The sequence below is a fragment of the Berghia stephanieae genome, chromosome 6, assembly GCF_034508935.2.
Source record: "Berghia stephanieae isolate SIO BIC M18660-M18661 chromosome 6, UCSD_Bste_1.3, whole genome shotgun sequence".
Classification (NCBI taxonomy): Eukaryota; Metazoa; Mollusca; class Gastropoda; order Nudibranchia; family Aeolidiidae; genus Berghia; species Berghia stephanieae.
The window spans coordinates 63,597,318-63,612,341 of record NC_088365.1 but is presented as its reverse complement, the minus strand read 5'-3'; the positions used below and the strand labels follow the sequence as shown (position 1 = coordinate 63,612,341).

The 15,024-nt window shown below is 37.8% G+C and overlaps 1 protein-coding gene across 1 annotated transcript in view; it reads left to right on the top strand.

Moving 5' to 3' along the window:
• Nucleotides 1-4,662: 4,662 nt before the first annotated feature.
• LOC144975425 (uncharacterized) overlaps nt 4,663-15,024 on the top strand; it is a 145,166-nt gene continuing 134,804 nt past the window's right edge. The window contains exon 1 of the mRNA XM_078919483.1: nt 4,663-5,173. The gene's annotated coding sequence lies outside the window, so the exon portion shown is untranslated. The remainder of the gene's footprint in view (nt 5,174-15,024) is intronic.

Here is a 15,024-nt window from a genome sequence, read left to right as displayed (position 1 = left end):
ACAAGGGGAACTGCTATTTGAAGAACAACATATAGAAAGCCGATGGGTAGAATACATAGGCGAACTGTACAATGATCCAAATAGAAATGAACCACCACTGAAATTCAAAGAACCATTAAGCGGACCAAACAACACCAAAAGTGAAATTGAACATGCCATGGAACGAATGAGGGATGGTAAAGCAACAGGCCCTGATGAAATATCTGTAGAGGTATTAAAAAGCCTAGGAGATCTAGCAATTGATGAACTTCACATATTATTCAACAATATATACAATACTGGGAAAATTCCAGAAGATCTCTGTAACTCTATTTTCATAGCAATACCAAAGAAAGCAGGTGCAGTCAGATGCGAAAATTTTAGAACTATAAGTTTAATAAGCCACATCAACAAAATACTGTTGCGTATAATTATCAACAGGCTAAGGAATAAGATTAACCCGAAATCGCAGAAGAACAATATGGATTCCAACCTGACAGAGGGACAAGGAACGCAATATACCTCCTCCGTGTTTTAAGTGAAAGAGCTATACAGGTTCAGACCCCACTATACCTCTGTTTTGTCGACTACAAAAAAGCTTTTGATAGACTACGCCACGAAGAAATACTAAAACAACTGCACTCCATTGGCGCTGATGAGAAAGACCTCAGACTCATGCAAACATTATACTACACCCAGCAGGCATCTATCAAAATCGGAAACTCTACAGGAAATTCCATTCCTATTAAGAAAGGAGTCCGTCAAGGGTGTGTTGCCTCACCAGATCTGTTTAATCTATACCAAGAAACAATCATGAGGGGCATAAATAATATGGAGGGAATAAAAGTGGGAGGTCACAACATAAATAATATAAGATACGCAGACGATACGGTACTCATTGCAAGATTGTTGACAAAGTGGTAGTAGATAGTGAAGCCAAGGGAATGGAAGTGAATATCACCAAAACGGAATGCATGGTAATACAGAAAAACCCCAAAAACAACAACACCTGCAATATAACGATTCACGGCGAGCAACTTACCAACGTAGAAAGTTTTAAATACCTAGGTTCAATAGTGACAACAGATGGAAGATGTAACCGAGACATACGAGCAAGAATAGCTCAAGCCAAACAGGCCTTCATGGACCTGGGAAACATTTTGAAAAACAAACAGATGTCGTTCGGGATTAGATTCCGAGTCTTGAAGTGCTACGTGTGGCCAATCTTGTTATACGGATGCGAAAGCTGGACTACAAATGCAGAAACACAAAAGAACATTGAAGCTTTTGAAATGTGGTGCTTGAGAAGGATGCAGAGAATATCGTATACTGCACACAAAACGAACGAAGAAGTGCTAAAACAAACATACCAACAAAGGAAACTAATGCCCTTAATAGTGGATCGACAACCATCCTTTTTCGGACACATAGTAAGGAAAGATAAGAATGAATATCTGGCAAGTTGTGGAAAAATATCTGGTAAACGCGCCCGGGGGAGACAAAGAAAAACACTCATAGACCAACTGAAGGGCTTCACCAGCCTAACAATCCAAGAGCTGTTTGAAAAGGCAAGAGACAGGGAGGAATGGAGAGAGATAATTCATGCAGTATCCGAAGCCTGGACCAGGCATGGAACCTAGAAGAAGAAGAAGAAGAAGAAGAAGAAGTTTCGTATTCATTTGGAACACGTTGATTCACATTTTTAGTTTTGCATTCATTTTCCAGGGTCCAGGGGTGAAGGGGATGAGGAGGGGGGGGGGGGGGGTAATTATAAGATTATTGAACTCCTATGTTTGAAATTTTGATTGAAGTGCTGAAGGCTCATACTATTAGATAATAGTAAAAAAAAAGGCACCCATGTTAATAGCTTGACATGCATAGCCACAACAGGTCACGTAGGAACCATCAAATGGTTTATTTATTGAATACAACTCACAATTTGTTTTCTTTTGGTGGTCTGGACTGATCAACTGTAGATCGTCTCTATCCGTAGCCATCGTTAATCAAGAGATAGAATGCGCTTGGCCAAGGAGTTCACAACATTGCCATCCGGAAGTATAACGGACCAACACACAAACTGTGTAATCATGAACTTTTATAGTCTGGTTAATACAGTTTAGTGAGAACAACTCACAAACGCGGATGGCAAAAACAATAACAAAGGCCTGAGTGACGTCATCTGCATACTATCTATAGCCTGACACTAAAACCATAGCCATCGTTAACTTATAGATAGTATGCGCTTGGCTAAGAAGCTCATAACATTGCCATCCGGAAGTATGACGGACCAACACACAAAACTGCGTGTATCCGTGACCGTTTATAGTCGGGTTAATACAGTTCAGTGAGCATTACTCATAAACGCGGATGGCAAAAAACAATAACAAAGACCTGAGTGACGTCATCTTTGAACTATCTATAGTCTGGTTAGTACAGTTTAGTGAGAATTACTCATAAACGTGGATGGCAAAAACAATAACAAAGACCTGAGTGATGTCATCTGCATACTATCTATAGATAGTTCGAAGATGACGTCACCCAGGTCTTTGTTATTGTATTTTGCCATCCGCGTTTATGAGTAATGCTCACTGAACTGTATTAACCCGACTATAAACGGTCACGGATACACGCAGTTTTGTGTGTTGGTCCGTTATACTTCCGGATGGCAATGTTATGAGCTTCTTAGCCAAGCGCATACTATCTATAGCCTGACACTGACCAAAAAATCTATCAAAAGACATGTCTTTTCCCGCAAAAGAAAACAAATTGTGAGTTATATTCAGTAGGTCAACCAATAGAATCACTTGTTTCCTTGAGCTCTACTCACAACAACTCAGTAGACGGTGCAAAAATCTTTAAAATGACCTCAAATTATAAGTCCTAGTGGGTTCTAGTGTCACACTATAGATAGTATGCAGATGACGTCACTCAGGCCTTTGTTATTGTTTTTGCCATCCGCGTTTGTGAGTTGTTCTCACTAAACTGTATTATCCAGACTATAAAAGTTCATGGTTACACAGAGTTAGTGTGTTGGTCCGTTATACTTCCGGATGGCAATGTTGTGAACTCCTTGGCCAAGCGCATTCTATCTATAGATAGTTCGGAGATGACGTCACTCTGGCCTTTGTTATTGTTTTTTGCCATCCGCGTTTATGAGTACTTTTCACTAAACTGTATTGACCAGATTATAAACGATCATGGTTACACACAGTTTTGTGTGTTGGTCCGTTTTACTTCCGGATGGCAATGTTGTGAACTTCTTAGCCAAGTGCATACTATCTATATTTTGTTAACGATGGCTACTCTAAGACCCATATGTTGATGTCAATTTTAGGTTTATGGACCGTCTAGTGAGTTGTATTTAATAGAGGTCAAGGACACAAGTGATCTCATTGGTTGAACTGTTGAATACAACTCATGATTTGTTTCCTTTTGAGGCCAAAGACTGGGCTTTTGACGTTATTTATTGGTCAGTGTCAGGCTTTAAGTTAACGATGGCTACGGTGTAAGGCTATAAGTTAACGATGCCGACGGTGTCAGGCTATAGATAGAATGCGCTTGGCCAAGGAGTTCACAACATTGCCATCCGGAAGTATAACGGACCAACACACAAACTCTGTGTAACCATGAACTTTTATAGTCTGGTTAATACAGTTTAGTGAGAACAACTCACAAACGCGGATGGCAAAAACAATAACAAAGGCCTGAGTGACGTCATCTGCATACTATCTATAAGCTAACGATGGCTACGGTGTCAGGCTATAAGTTAACGATGGCTACGGTGTCAGGCTATAAATTAACGATGGCTACGTTGTCAGGCTAGAAGTTAACAATGGCTACGGTGTCAGGCTATAAGTTAACGATGGCAACGGTGTCAGGCTATAAATTAACGATGGTGCTTCTCTACTTCTTGTATTTCTTTTTAATTAAGGTACAATCTAACCTTTTTTTCTTTTCTTTCTTAATCGACATACGATAAAATCATATCGGTACATAGAATTAAATCAATTTTAAACATTACGATAACTACGGACTATCCGATTCTTGCAAACACAGAATCAAAACAAACTAAAAACAGTAAGACGCGTGGGAGGAGATCGAACACATATTTCGTAACATTTTATAATAAACAACTGACGTCATCAGATCTCGTGGTCTCCATAACGCCAAAAACCCTTGATAGTCACGAGACATGTGACGTCATACTTTAAGGCGGAGTCAAACAATAAACATTTACAAGCCTCCTCTCTCTCTCTCTCTCTCTCTCTCTCTCTCTCTCTCTCTCTCTTTCTTTCTCTTTCTCTCTCTCTATCTCTTTCTCTCTCTCTCTCTCTCTCTCTCTCTCTCTCTCTCTCTCTCTCTCCACTGCCAATTGTCATTATGCTATAATTAGATCACATAACAAACAAAAGAACCTTTTAGAGTTCTATCAAACTTTCCACTAACTCACTCCTTCACACTAAACAATACCTAGTTAACTCCCAACTCACAGAAGCCGTCATCAACTCGCCTCGTTGGTTGCCTCCCCTGCCTACTTGTGTGACACGCCGCCGAGCGTCAACCACGCACGCCGCACCCCACGCACCCAACAAACCGACTCCTACAACGACAACTAACTGCTGATTCCTGTTTGGCTAAGCGAGCTAGCCCCTATGTGATTTTTGATCCCTAATTCTTAAATCCAGAAGGTGGACGCAGCGACGAATGGGTGAGGTTCGTATAAATAGCACGTGCTCTGGTTGGAAGCGAGTAATGAGCCAGTAACAGATATAAATAAGAAGACAGAAATTAGCTAAAAGTTAGATGCTATAAAGTTGTTAGTGCGGTACCGTTTTGGGCGAAGGAAGACGTAGAAGAAGAAAAAGAAGAACACCGAAAGAGAGAGGAGAGTTCCAGAAAGAGCGTGACACTTCTTATCATCACCCTCATAGCTTCATTGGCATACACCGTCGGCTATATCAAAGTGACTATCTTTAATAATAAAAAAAATAAAATAACCCAAATAAAAAAAAAAAAAACAAAAAAAAAAAAACAAAAAAAAAAAAAACAAAAAAAACAACAACAACATACTAATGATATTTATAATAAACAACTGATATATATCTACAACCATTTTCATTTCGAACGAAGGGAGTTAACTTGAAACCTTGATCACTTGACTGAGTGGACATTTTGATGACGTCTTAACAAAAAGGTGAGCGGCTAAAATGTGAATGCGTATGTATAGATCTAGGTACACATATTTTTTTCAGGTCTGATAGCCGAATGCAATAAATTATGGACTTGTTTAATCATTGTTGTAATGGGCAATACTATGCGTTGGCTTTAGGAGTATTAATTTTCCATTACAAAAAAAAAAAATATGAGATCGTTAACAATTTGGTTATCAGACCTGTGAGTAAGTACACGTCGGTATGGTTGTAATTTGCGTGCGCTTGATTGAGTAAACTGTGTGGAATCAACGGGGGAATGTACGGGCCCTCAAAAGCGACCCATTGTTTCAAATTGGTATCGTGCTATTTTGTACCAAAATAAGTTCTGAAATGAATTTAAGACTAACCATTTAACTGCTGTACTCTGGAAATCCCCCCCCCCCCCCCCCCCCAAAAAAAAAAAAAAACCAAACAAACAAAAAAAAAAACAACAAACAAACAAAAAACACGTATTTAAAAATTTGGCCAGAAATATCGTCCTTCGAAATATCAGTTGATTTAAATGACTCTCATCTTAGCACAAAACTTTCAAACCTGGGGCTTCGCGAAGTTAAATGGTTAAACATATATTATATCAAAACCTGAAATTTTAGATTTTTGCCAGTTTAAGAAAATATATGTGATCCACCGTTTCGAAGCGGTATTATTTCGGAATCAACTATTTGCTGGAAATTGAATGTCGATTGTCAGCGGATCAAACCTCTGAAGTAAGTCTCGATTTTCACGCTCGGCGACTCAACCCTCTGAAGTCTACATACATACGAGCTTTGCGCACCACGTTTTACTTAATTTTGGGCGGATCAGACTTCTGATGATATCGTCAAAAATTAAATAAAACATGGTGCGCCAAGCTCGTATTTAGAATTCAGAGGTTTGATCCGCCGGTCGTGAAAATTGGGACTTCAGAGGTTTGATCCGCCGGTCGTTTAAATTGGGACTTCAGGGGCTTGATCCGCCGACCGATTTAAAGCCAAATTTTTTTTTTTAAGAAGAAGAAACTTTTGGATAATCTTTATTCATCATAGTGGTGGAAAATGAATGATCTTTCGTATATTTTGGGAGCAAATCTCAAAGTTTGTATAACTTACCATCTTAGTTTTAAATGATATGGGGTCCCAATAGCTCAGTTGGTAGAGCACTCGCTTCACAATCAAAGGGACCTAGATCGATCCCTGGAGCAGTCAAGATTTTTTTTATCTGATCCTCCCACATCCCCTTTGTCTGCCCAGCAGTGATTGGATAGCTGCTGTGTCCGTTAGATCTGCCGGAAAGTACTTTGTCCTTTGCAATAGACTAGCGTCCTATCCAAAGGGTAGCAAGTCAATGCTATTGTCCGATTCTCGCTATAGAAACCGGGATAAACTTCGGCTCCATGGGCCTAATGGGTCTAAAGGACTATATATATATATATATATATATATATATATATATATATATATATATATATATATATATATATATAAAGTTATATATTCACTTTTACGACTCAAAATATTCATCCCGACATTAAACCGTTTTGAAACGGCGAGTCCTACGCGTGAAAAAAACAAAACAAAACAAAACAAAAAAAAAAAAACAAAAAAAAAAAACAAACAAAAAAAAAAAACAAAACAAACAAACCCAAAAATCAAAACAACAAACTTGAGCTTTTGTACAGAGCAATATCAACTAAACGCGCTAAAAGTGCTTTACAAGGGATTCCTGGCCATCAGCAATACTTAACATGTAGGACGGGACATGACGCCTGTTAGGCGATATTACAAATTTTTTTTTCCGACAGAGACGACGCCTTTAACGGCCAGCTATTCATTTTACACCTGAGTACGGTGAAAGAATGTGAGTAAAGAGCCTTTTACCAAGGACTCAACAATGCTTAGCGAGGGTCGAACCCAGGACCTTCCGATCCGAAAGCGAGTGTCATACCACAAGACCGCTCTATGCGTTTAGTTTTTTTTAAAAAATACTCACAATATCCGCCAGCCGGATATAACGTACCAACACACGAAACCATGTGTAACCTTAAACGTTTACAGAGTCTGGTGAATACAATTTATTGAGAAAGACTCATGAAAATGGCTGTTATTTTTTGCCATCCATGTTGATGGGTAATTCTCACTAAACTGTATAGATAGTATGCGCTTGGCTAAGAAGCTCATAACATTGCCATCCGGAAATATAACGGACCAACACACAAAACTGTGTGTATCCATGAACGTTTATAGTCGGGTTAATACAGTTCAGTGAGCATTACTCATAAACGCGGATGGCAAAAAACAATAACAAAGACCTGAGTGACGTCATCTGCATACTATCTATTAAACATATTATAAACGTTCAAGATTACACATAGTTTTCTGTGTTCGTCCGTTACATTTCCGGATGGCAATGTTGTGAGTTTCTTAGCCAAGCGCACATCATCTATTATTCGGCAACAGCTTCTAATGGTTCTCACACACACACTACTGTTTTATGACGATCGACACAATCAGCGAAGTCCGGTCCGCATTCGTGCACCGTCGCGTCACGAACTCGCCCGGTAGCATCGTCACAACACACCGTTCAACTTGATGCTCTGCGGTTTCGGGTTCTTGCCCACATCGGGTACATGAGGACAGGTGGAAAGTCCCCACTGATGAAGCGCTTTTGCCGTGAGGCAGCTCCTCGACCGAAGCTGATTCGCAGCCACCCAATGTCTCCTCTTACTGGTGTCGAAGCCTGGCAATTTCTCACCAAGCTTAGAGGAGTGTATGTCCCCGCCCCCACGAGGGATTGAATTCGTCCAAACCGACTTCCACCTCGTAGATGCATCTCTGTCCGTTCCTGAGAATGATTGTACTTACCTGAACATAAACACATTGATAAATAAAATATAGTGCCTTTTATATTATCTCCTGCTACGAAGCGGCTGAGTGGTTAAGGAATTGTACTGTGACCAAGAAGGTCTCGGATTCGAGCCCTGCTTCAGGATATTTTGTTTTTTCTCCTCATACAAGATTATTAACCCCAAATTTGCCCATTTGTACAATATGGGTGATTTCCTGTTATCATCAGACACCGCGGAGGACTGGATGTATACCTTGTATTATAGATAGAATGCGCTTGGCTAAGAAGCTCATAACATTGCCATCCGGAAGTATAGATAGCTCGAAGATGACGTCACTCAGGCCTTTGTTATTGTTTTTACCATCCGCGTTTGTGAGTTGTTCTCACTAAACTGTATTAACCAGACTATAAAAGTTCATAGTTATACAGAGTTTGTGTGTTGGTCCGTTATACTTCCGGATGGCAATGTTGTGAACTCCTCGGCCAAGCGCATTCTATCTATACCTTGTATTATAGATGGAATGCGCTTGGCTAAGAAGCTCATAACATTGCCATCCGGAAGTATAACGGACCAACACACAAAACTGGTGGTATAAAAACAATAAAAAAATGATCAGAGAGAGGTCGATTTCATCCACGTTATTGTTTATAAACAACCAACTGTTTGTTCGAACACGTGTGAGGGTGTGTCACAAATGTTATGTTTTGATTGGTCAAAAATCAACTGGTTAGTAGCCTTCAACAGTCATCACGTCACTTCCCTCGAAATGATGCATAGTAACTTAGTAACTGGCTCTAAACTATCGTAACAATGGCGGACGCCCTTATGAAATACTTCTCCGACGAGCATAAAAGTGTATCCGGAGAAGAAAAACATTATAAGTATGATCATGTTTTGATTATTATACATTTTGATCACATGACATATGAAAAGTTCTTGCCAGCATGAAGAATAAAAAGTACCGATTTTCTTTGTTTAGAACCACGCTGCTCTCCGTCGCTAGGCGACCTGACATCAGACGATTGAATCCAATCGATCTTCTGATTTCAGAATGATGACCTGTTATTTTCTTGTCTAAATAAATGCTGGCCGTCAATGAAGATTATCCATCCTCGTTCTTTTACGTCTCGTAATTCTTATAATCTACCTATAGATAGTTCGAAGATGACGTCACTCTGGTCTTTGTTATTGCTTTTGCCATCCGCGTTTATGAGTAATTCTCACTCAACTGTATTAACCAGACTATAAACGTTCATGGTTACACAAAGTTTTGTGTGTTGGTCCATTATACTTCAGGATGGCAATGTTGTGAACTTCTAAGCCAAGCGCATACTATCTATACATCCTGCTACTAAAATAGTTATGCCACCTTATGATTTAATATGTATCCTATTAATGATCAGTTCTCTGAAGGGCTGGTTATGAAACACTTCCAGGGAGTTTGGAACCGGAAGAGTAGAAAGTGTGACGTCACGATTTTTTTTCACCCCTATTGATGACTTAGCCGTACCCAGGCACATATCTCGTGGGCTGAGCACTAACTTGTTCTATCTCCACATTTCTTCAAATTAAGAAAATCTAATCATATTTTATGTTTTTGTTAATAACCGTATATAAACTTCAGCCATTTGATATTCGAACATAACTTTTGCGTCAATTCTCCGATGTGAACAAATGATATTTTTAGTCAGAAGAAGCCATTGTATAAAATATGATCGCAATGGATGTATCGTAATACTTCAAAACTTTCCAAAAATGGAGATAAAATTCCAATTACTCCTCAGCTCGTGATATGTTGTCGAAGACTTACATCTGGTATATTAATCATGATATCATATTATCATATCTTAATCATTTAGGGGTTCTATAGGTTACAAAAATATCAAATAACTTTAACCCTCTGCTTACCGGTCATTTTCAGAATTTTCCCCAAAACTTCACACCCACTCAACACAAAAAAACAAAAAACAGACATATCTTGCTCATACAGAAAAGCAACAAGCACATTCTATACATAATATTGTTCGCCAATATATATAGTATGTTCTTGTCTAAGAAGTTCATGACATTGCCATCGGGAAGTATAACTGGCCAACACACACAACTGCGTGTAACCATGAACGTTTATAGTCTGGATAATACAGTTTAGTGAGAAGTACTCATAAGCGTGGATGGCAAAAAACAATAACAAAGACCAGAGTGACGTCATTTTCGAATTATCTATAGGCTCTATTACAGGATGTCAAGTTTTTATAGCTATGGCAAAAAGGAATGAAATCTGGATGAGATAATTAAGTGACGGTTGCATCGTAACAAATGTGACGATTTCCCAATAGGTGGTAAGGAGAGGGTTAAATACCCCGTTTTTGCAAATATAAATAGACTATAATTATAGTTAAAACAAACAAATAAAAGAGATAATATTGATGAATGGGCTTTATTATAGGTACACACAATCGTATATTACGAACGAAAGGTCAAGCCAGTGCATTTACAATTTTTCACTAAAAAAAATACAAAAACTTGAGCTTTTATATAGCGCAATATCCACTAAATGTGCTCTGAGCGCTTTGCAAAGGATCCCTGACCAACAGCAACACTTAACACGTAGAACGAGACATGACGCCAGTTAGGCGATATTACAAATTTATTTTTGGACAGAGACAACGCTGTTGCCGGCCAGGTACACATTTTACACCTGAGTACGGTGAGGGAATATGTGAGTAAAAAAACCTTTTCCAAGGATTAAACTATGCGCTGAGCGAGGCTCGAACCCAGGACCTTCTGATCCGAAAGCGAGTGTCATATCAAAAGACCACATAGCCACATAATGTTAAGTCACACCCCTTTTAGATCATCTGATTTAGATAAGCTAAATAAAGAAATCACGTTTCCTTTCTTGGCCTTGTTCATTGAATACTATCTATACTGCAATATTTTGAAAAAATACATTTTTTAAAAAATGGCCAAAAAATTTGTCCCTTAAATACCGATCGATTAAAATGACCCTCATCTTGTCAAAAGTTCTCAAACCCGAGACTTCCTTAAAGACTTCTTTGAAGTCTCGAGTTGAAGCTTTTTTGACAAGGTGAAGGTCCCTTCTATCGATGGATATTTGAAGAAGAAGTTTCTGGCCAAATTTTGAAAAACAATGTTATTTATCGGTGTACGTCAGTGTTAAATAGTTCCTATTTCCGTTCCAAGAATTACATTTTATTGGGCATTGAGAAATGTGGTAATGGGTGTTTGATGTGGTAAAAGTAGTCCACGGATTGATATAGTCCTATTTTACATCTCTGTTACGCCAACCTTAATGAAGGTCAATTACCTCAGGGTTAATAGACGTTGAATATATTTAAAGGGATCGTTTCCTGCTTAACCAACGTGTGTATATTTGCAGGTCTGATAACCCACATTATCATGGGTCTACGGTTGTAATGGATATAGATAGTTCGAAGATGACGTGACTCAGGCCTTTGTTATTGTTTTTGCCATCCGCGTTTGTGAGTTGTTCTCACTAAACTATATTAACCAGACTATAAAAGTTCATGGTTACACATAGTTTGTGTGTTGGTCCGTTATACTTCCGGATGGCAATGTTGTGAACTCCTTGGCCAAGCGCTTACTATCTATATATACTTCGAGGTGAACACATTAGCAGGTTTCATAACCGGACGCAACTATGGGATCATTTAAAGAGGCAGTTTGGGTCTAATTTTTAGGGAAATACTTTTTAAAAAATGATTTTGAGATTTTGGAGGAAAATGATATTTTATTATCTTATAAATAATACAAGTAAAGTCAAAGTTCTCAAAATATACTATAAAGGCGCGAAAAATAAAACGATCGATAAAGGTATAGGTAGTAAGAAAAGTGAAAAATGGAAAGTTATTTTGCTATTTTCTCCAAGTGTCATTTTTCTAGGGGTATGGGATACTGTGTCAAATATTTTTCAGAATCTATTGCATGGAATTGTCTGAAAATTTCCATATTTCTCACAGAGAAAATGTATTATGTCACCATAGAGAGATCACTTTGATAGGTTATGTGTATTTTGACTTATTATTTTAACATCAATTTTGTCATAAAATGTTGATTCCATCGAAAGATATATATATATATATATATATATATATATATATATATATATATATATATATATATATATATATATATATATATCTATCTTCTTCTTCTTCAAGTACCAAGTCTGTGCCAGACATCGGTGATCATGATACGCCATTCATCTCTTTGATCAGATAACCTCAGAAAACTAATATTACTCTTCTCTTTCTTTGTCATATATATATATATATATATATATATATATATATATATATATATATATATATATATAAAGTTGTAATGGAGTATATCTCGCGATGATTTGAGAACATTTCCAATACAATAATGAGCCCATAACAAATTGGTTATCAGACCTGTAAATACATACACTAGAGTTAAGTTTTCCTCTTTTTCTTTTCATTTTTTAAAAAGGTTGTCTTAGACATCGGAAAAAGTAAAAGTGACACGTTTCTGATCATTTTTAAACTAAGTCCATCTTTTTGACATCTGGTTAACTTGACATAGGAATGTTTCCAAGTTGGGCTGACAGTTTACAGTACGAGTAATTATATAATCTAATACTTGAATCAAAATTGGCTGGGACGATCAAATTCGACTGGCAAGATATCCAACACAACCCTGAAAGTGGTCATATCATTGACGTAAATTGTTGGTTTTAAGGAGATCGCTACACTATTACAATCCAGTAATCCACATCACGAACGTCCTCTTTCACCCAATTAAAAACAAAAACAAACCCTTATATCTTTATATCTTGGCGAAGTGGCGGAGTGGTTAACTCTCTCCTTACCAATCATTTTCAGAATTTTCCCTGAAACTTCACACCCACCCAACACAAATTTTCTACTCAAACAGTAAAGAAACAAGTACATTCCATACATAATATTGTCCAGTGTCTAATTTTTATCGCTAGAATAAAATATTTTCTCTATAATTTGTGATGTACAGAGGATATCAGAATGAGAAAACTGTTGGTTGCGTCGTAACAAATGTGACGATTTTCCTATGGATGGTAAGGAGAGATTTAAGGCATTGCACTGGTTCCGGAAGGTCCCCGGTTCGAGATCTGTTTCAGGCACTTTTTTTTCCTTGGGCATGATTATTAACCCCCCCCCCCCCCCAATTTGCTCACTTGGACAACATGGGTGATTCCTGTTGACATCAGACATCTTGTTTGATGAAATATCTATATTGCTTCGTGGAATGCCTAGGTGACGATATCTTATGATGTTGTGGCGGAAGGGCATATTTTTTAAAAAATGTCTTTATGGAATTGTAAAAAATATAAATGTTGTGGTGCCTTTTTTCCTACCCCATAACTTATTTCTTTCTTTTTATTTTTTCAAATTGTATCTTGAAATAAATTTTAATTTCTATATTTTAAACTAAAAAAACATTAAAAATTTCTAAAGGGGTAAAAAATTGGAGAGAGTGTGTGGAAGTCCGTTTGTAAATGTTATGGGGAGCATGTTTATTAGTGTGTTGATGTGTTTTTATATTTACTTACTACCAATATAATATAATAATTTAAATGTCTTATAAAAGATCATACGACACATGTGTAATGGTGGCACGTCCATTTGGTAATCTGAAAGTCTGAGGTTCGATCCCCAGTCGAAGTAGACTGATATATTTAGGGATCGTTTTTTTTTCTTGTATTTTTCTTTCTTGCTTTGTCTGGCAACTTTCATACACACTAAGACTTGTTCAGATCTTTATTAAGATCATAAAGATTTAATATCTATCTATTTTTTCTTATTTCTAACTTGCTCTTGCTCCAATGTACTTTGAGTAATATGCATAATATTTCCGACAATTAAAACATAAAACAAAACAAACAAAAAAAAAACAAAAAAAAAACAACTTGAGCTTTTATATAGCGCAATATCCGCTAAACGTGCTCCAAGCGCTTTACAAAGGGTCCCTGACCAACTGTAACAAGTAACATGTACAACGAGACATGACGCCTGTTAGACGATATTTCAATTTTTTCTGACATTGACAACACTGTTAACGACCAGGTTCTCATTTTACACCTGCGTAGGGTGAGAGAATATGAGTAAAGAGCCTTTTCCAAGGACTCAAGTATGCGAGGCTCGAACCCAGAACTCTGGTTACAACCTCAGTGGAAGTGTAAAGCCACATTTCCGGAGGACGGGATACATACCTTGTGTAATTAATCTTCTGGTTTAAGAGCAATGGCGTCATATTTTGTAGTCCAAGTAATATATGTTGGTTGTCAATAAAGACCATATTTATATCCTTGCTCTTTTACGTCCAGTAATCCTGGACCGATGTTGTTTTTTTTTTCATTGACGACCAATATTATTTAGAATAGAAAATATGATGTCATTACTTTGAAATCAGAAGATCAATTACACACGTTATATGTCCAGTCCTACGGGAGAGTAGTTTTACACGTTCAATGAAATTGGAACCAGTTTCTTTTGACGTCATACTTTTGTTCCCTATTTCAAACCCATCATTACAAAACGGTGTCATGTCGGGATGGGCTCCATACTGAATATTTTATTTAAATTGAGCGTAAATTGAGATTTTATATAGCGCAATATCCACTAAACGTGCTCAAAGCGCTTTACAAGGAGTCGTTGTCCAACAGCAACATTTAACATTTAGGACAAGACATGACGTCTGTAAGGCGGTATTATACTCTTTTTTTCAGACAGAGAAAACGCTGTTAACGGCCAGATGCTCATTTTACACCTGAATGCGGTGAGAGAATGTGAGTAAAAAGCCTATTCCAAGGACTCGAAATATGTGGTGAGCGAGGCTCGAACCCAGGACCTTCCGATCCAAAAGCGAGTGTCATACCACAAGTCCATATAGCCGCAGATATTTTATGAGGCTATGTGGTATGACAGTCGCTTTCGGAAAGTCTTTGGTTCGAACCCTGCTCTGAGC